This window comes from Pipistrellus kuhlii, unplaced genomic scaffold, assembly GCF_014108245.1.
Source record: "Pipistrellus kuhlii isolate mPipKuh1 unplaced genomic scaffold, mPipKuh1.p scaffold_m20_p_14, whole genome shotgun sequence".
Lineage (NCBI taxonomy): Eukaryota > Metazoa > Chordata > Mammalia > Chiroptera > Vespertilionidae > Pipistrellus > Pipistrellus kuhlii.
In genome coordinates, this window is record NW_023425449.1 from 42,979,689 (window position 1) to 42,985,688 (window position 6,000).

Here is a 6,000-nt window from a genome sequence, read left to right on the forward strand (position 1 = left end):
CCATGAAGGCACTTCGGTTCTGTCACTTCAAGGCTGCACCTCGGCTTCATAAGCCAGCTGAGCCTGCGGGTGATACAACTTCTTCCGGTGTTACCTGGAGACGCCTTGGCCTTGGCCTTGACCTTGACCTTCAGCCGGCAGCGTGGCCTAGCTCTCCAGGCACAGCGGCTCTTCCTGGGTGTTTAGTTGTCACAGTCAGCTGAAGACCATGCGGCTGCCCCTGCAAACGCAGGAGACCTCCCTCCGATTCCTGCACCCACTGCACTCGCCTCCTGCCAGGTGCCACTCACGCCTGGCACCCATCAGGCCACTGCTACAGCCAGACGCCCTACTAGGTCAAGATGGCCTTTGACCCTTGACCAGCGGGTCAAGGGCCATCTTGGCCTTGTTTTCAATGCCTTTTATGAGAGCATGCATTGAACAATACTGTAAGTTTAGCTTTCACATTTGCATTTTAAAATGAGGTCTATTGTGTCTGCTAACAACCCAGTGTTTGTAACAAAGATGCACAATACTCTGCTTTTTTAAAACTTACTTTTGAAGTGTAAATGGCACAGTAAATGTTGGCATTGGCAGGAATTCCATTATGTAAAGAACTTTTGACAAGCTGCTGCTCAGGTCTACCATATAGTGGTAACAGCTACAGAGACTATCTCCCAGCCTATGGGCTAACTTGTGGACAAATCAATAGCACTGATGTTGGTTAGAAATATTATTTTTTAAAGATATTTTTATTGATTTCAGAGAGGCAGAGAGAGGGATAGAGAGACAGAAACATCCATGATGAGAGAGAATCACTGGTCGGCTGCCTCCTGCACGCTCCACACTGAGGATAGAGCCAGAAACCCAGGCATGCGCCCCAAATGGGAATCAAACTGCGGCCTGGTTCATAGGTTGACGCCCAATCACTGAGCCATGTCTGCTGGGCTAGAAATATTATTTATTCTATTCATATCTATTTAATGTGCTGTGTGGAAACGGGCTTGCCTGTTACGTATGTTGGAAGGAAAAATGCCTCATTTTTTAAAGAATGCATTTGCTGTCCAGTGGCAGAGAAGGCTAACGGCCTACCCAGTGTCTTGCTTTCCACTGTCCTTTCTGAGAGATCCCAGACATTGTTTGGGCGAGCGTGTCCAGCAGAAAGACTGGCCACTCGGCCTCCCTTGCAGCGGGGGTTGGCTCTCTCACACATTAGAGGCCAGTGTGACATGAGCAAAGTTAGCTAGTCACAACCTCCAAGAAATCATTTAAGAAGACAGTGTTGGCAACATTATTTTACCCTTCCCCTTCCCCTTCCTGTCTAGAAGGCAGCGGCCACATTGCTAGCAGAGGGTGAAAGCCAAGCCCTCCGCAGAGGAGACACCTAGAAAGAAGCTGGGTCCTCAGGGGCATCGGGAGGAAATTGACATTTTGGTTTTTTAAATTGCTTGGGGGGGGGGGGGGCGGAGAGAGAGAGAGAGAGAGAGAGAGAGAGAGAGAGGAAGAGAGGGACATCGGTTTGTTATTCCACTTCTTTAGGCATTCGGTGGTTGATTCTCATATGTGCCCTGACCAGGGACTGAATCCCCCTCCTCGGTGTATCGGGACGACACTCCCACCAGCCCAGCCCCCGGCCAGGGCAGCCCCTGACGGCTTGAAGCCGCTCTAGTTGGCTTCCGGTTACATGGAGCCAAAAGCAATCCTAATAAACAGCAAACCATCTTTCAAAAATCCCTTCTTGTTATGTGCCAGCACAGGTATGCCCATGCCACCCCCAGCCACAGGTAAATATTAACTTATTCTCTCTATGACTTTAAGTAAGCACTGTCCACACCACGAACAGCCAGAGCAGGGAATTTCCACAGAAGCCTGCTTTTCTCTTGTGCCTTCCGCTACTTAATTTTCTTTTTTTCCTGACAAACCAGAAACTGCACGTACCTCTGGCACCGTGTTCCTTCTGAAACCACCAGACCGGGGTCTGCCCACTCGGGGGCCTGGAGGATGGCCAGCACTACCCCCATCACCCGGCAGAGCTGAGCCCCCTCAGAGGCCCGGCACGGGGGAAGACACAGCGTCCTTGCTGTTCATGGCGGCATGGATTCCTTTTTCAGTTTCTTTTTACAAACACCCATTTGCTGATAAAATGTCTGCATGGAAATTCCCCCCAACGCAGATGAGTCGAAACAAATGGACATTTTCAAGGGGTTAGAGGACATGGAAGCTGTGCGTGGTGAGAGGAAACCGTCTCCTCCCTCACTGGGCCCACCCCTGACGGCCAGCAGAAACCACAGAGGGTGCCGGCGGCTGGTGCCGTCAGCTGGTTGAGGGCTGTCCTGTGCAATCCTCAGGGTTGCCAGTCCCATTCCTGGTCCAGGCACAAATCTGGGTTGTCGGTTTGATCTCCATTCAGGACACTTCCAGCCTCTCTCTTTCTCTCTCTTCCTATCTCTAAACATGTCTTCTAAACATGTCCTCCGGTACATGTCCTCAGGTGAGAATAAAAATAAAAAGAACGCCCTTCATTAAAAACATGCACACAGCCGAAACCGGTTTGGCTCAGTGGTGGAGCGTCGGTCTGCGGACTGAAAGGTCCCGGGTTCGATTCCGGTGAGGGGCATGTACGTTGGTTGCGGGCACATCCCCGGTAGGGGGTGTGCAGGAGGCAGCTGGTCGATGTTTCTCTCTCATCGACGTTTCTAGCTCTCTCTCTCTCTCTCTCCCTTCCTCTCTGTAAAAAATCAATAAAATATATTTAAAAACATGCACACAGCCCTGGTTGGCATTGCTCAGTGGTCAGAGCGGCAGCCTGCACACCAAAGGGAAGTAGGTTCAATCCTGAGTGAAGCCCAGGGACCTGGATTGTTGTGTCTCTCTCACATTGATGTTTCTCTCTCCCCATCCCCCGCCACCATTCCCACCCTTTTTACTCTCTCTAAAAATCAATGAAAAAAAAGTATCCTTGGGTGAGAATTAACAAAACAAACAAACAAAAAAGACTTTGTCCTGGGAAAAAGGCCAAAACGAAGGTCCAGAGGGAGGGAGGTTTGGGAGTTAGTTGCAGGTTTCCAGGGCAGGGTATAAGGAGGGGGTGGAGATGGGTGGGCATGTCCATTTGGCCCCAAGGACTGCTCACCCATAGAGGCGCAGGTGGGCAGGTTCTGAAGCCTGGGCCCAGCCCAGGGGCGCCCCGGAGCCTGAGTCTGGGGTTGCCAGGTAACATCTAGGACACCCAGTTCAATTTGAATCTTATGTGAACAAGAAATAATTTTTTAGAGTAAGTATAGCCCCTGCAATGTTTGCAACATACGAATTCTTCACGGGTCCCTGTGTTTTCATCTGCTGACTGGCCACCCTGTCGGGCAGTTCTGGCTGTCTAGTCACAATTTTGAAAAAGTTATCACCCAAAGTTAGAAGGTCCAAGAAACCAAAGCAGGTTTTGGATAATTACCTGATTTAACATCAGGTAATTAGCATGTAATTGCTAAGGAAAACATTACAGCCTTGCATTCTCTCGGCTTTGAAGACTGTGAAGGTGACATAAACAGCCTGGGAAGGTGTGAAGATGGTATGCCAGGGAAGCACATTGCACACTAATGCAAGTCAGACGTGGAGATCCCGCAACCATCACAGAAAGTGGCTCCCGGCATTGATTTTGTTAAGAAAGCCATACACCACTTCATTTCCTTGTGTGTGTTTAAGCCACTTTGAATTGTGTCCATTAGATTACGTCATGGGAGCTGAACAAGTTTGAGGAAGATGCTAAATGCTTAAAATCTCTTAACAAGCCATGTTCCGAGGACAGCTCTTGATGGGACATAACTTCAAAGTCTCTTTAATGAAATAAGGATTTTCATGTTCCAATGAGGACATGATTTTAAGAAATGTCTAACCTGGGAGAATCCAAGATACAGGTAAACACCTAACCACAGCTGCACACAACAATTTCAATAAAATACAACTAAAATATAAAATGGATATTATCCAGAACTACAGGAAAGTCGACTGACTGGAAATTCTACAACAAGAAGCAAGGAGAAAACCAGAAGGAAGCGCAGAGGAGCTGTAAAAGCCTAAGGTACGAAGACACGCGGCGCACAGAGAGGACGGAGCCCGAGAGGAGGGGTGGCTGAGTGCCTGGCTGGCGTTCCCTAGCAGGAAGGAGATAAAAGCTCCAACTGTGCTGAACCCCAGACCCGACGGCGCTGAACCCCAGTTCTAGGCCAGACCCTAGGGATTCAGGCTCAAACAGAAGGGCTGTGAGGTGGAATCCCAGGGGGGCGGCAAAAGGCAGAGCCCCCGGAGGCACGCACATTGCTCGAGGAGGACGGACTGTTGACTCTGCTGCTAGATTGCTCTGGCGGGAAGGAGACAAAGGCTCCGGACTGTGCTGGGCCCAGTTTCCCCACCTGGTAAAAGAATTAGACTTACAAGTCCAGGAAGTGCACAGAACCCCAAACAAAAGAAATCCAAAGAAGACCACACCAAGACACATCACAATTAAAATTCCAAGAGCAAAAGACAAAGAGAGAATATTAAAAGCAGCAAGAGCAAAGCAGGTAGTTACCTATAAAGGAGCACCTATATGATTGTCAGCTGATTTCTCAACAGAAACCATGCAGGCCAGACGGGAATGGCAAGAAATATTCAAGGTGATGAATAGTAAGAACCTACAGCCAAAAATAATCTACCCAGCAAAGTTATCACTCAGAATCGAAGGCCAGATAAAGAGCTTCACTAAAAAAAAAAAAAAAAAGCTAAAGGAGTTCATCACCACCAAACCAGAATTATATGAATTGCTGAAGGGGGTTCTTTCGGAAGAGAAAGTAAATAAAGATAAAAATTATGAACAACAAATACGTAACTATCAACAAGTGAATCTAAAAACCAAGGAAATTAAAAACAAACAAACTGATGAACAATATTAACTGTTGAATATAATAGAATCAGAGGTATGGAAGGGGAATGAACTGATGATTCTTGGGGAAAAGGGGAGAGGGGGATGTGGGAAGAGACTGAACATAAACTGTGCACCTATGGATGAGGACAATAGGAGTGGGGAAAGGGCAGAGGGTGGGGTAGGAACCTGGTGGAGGAGAGCAGTGGAGCGTGGGGGGGGGCAGGGGGAGAGGAACATTTGTAATAATATGAACAATAAAGATTTATTTAAAAAAAGAAGAAGAAGAAGAAAAAAGAAATGTCTAACCCTAGCCAGGTGGCTCAGTTGGTTGGAGTGTCGTCCTGTGTACTGAAGGGTCGTAGGTTCGATTCTTAGTTAGGGCACATGCCCAGGTTGTGGGTTCGATCTCCAGTCATGGCACTTATGGGAAGCAACCAGTCGATGTTTCTCTCCCACCTCCCTTCTTCTTCTTCTTCTCCTTCTTCTCCTTCTCCTTCTTCTCCTTCTTCTCCTTCTTCTCCTTCTTCTCCTTCTTCTCCTTCTTCTTCTTCTCTCTCTCTCTCTCTCAAAAAAAAAAATTATAATAAAACATATCCTCTGGTTAGGATTAAAAAGAAAAGTAATGTTTGATTCTGCAGAAGGGCATGAGCAAAGTAGGATAACGTGGTTCCCCTGTGCAAAATACTTTGGTCATTGTTACCACTGGATCCCTGGGAAATGAACTGTGAGCCAGAGGGAGGTTTGTGTGTAGGAAGCTTTCTGGGGATAAACCTGTGGGGAGGGAAGCAAGTGAGATTAAGCTGGGTGTGGCCTTCCGTGCAGTCACACAGAGATTCCCGCCCCTCAGGCAGCTGTAGGGCTGCGTGCCGCCCGGAGTTGTACCAGATTGAAGCAAGGGGCCCTGTCTTTATGCCCCACGCTGACCCATCCTAAGAAGGAGGCTGCCCTCAGGAAATAATTGTGGGCAAGGTCTCCAAGGGGGCACAGCGGACAGCCATCAGCTGCCAACAGCCCAGGCCTGCAGGGCTCAGCGGGTGGTACCGCTTAGCACCCTCTCCCTCACATTCTGTGAACCGCTTGGGCTTTTCTACCTATATTATAAATTATCACTATGCATCAGAGTA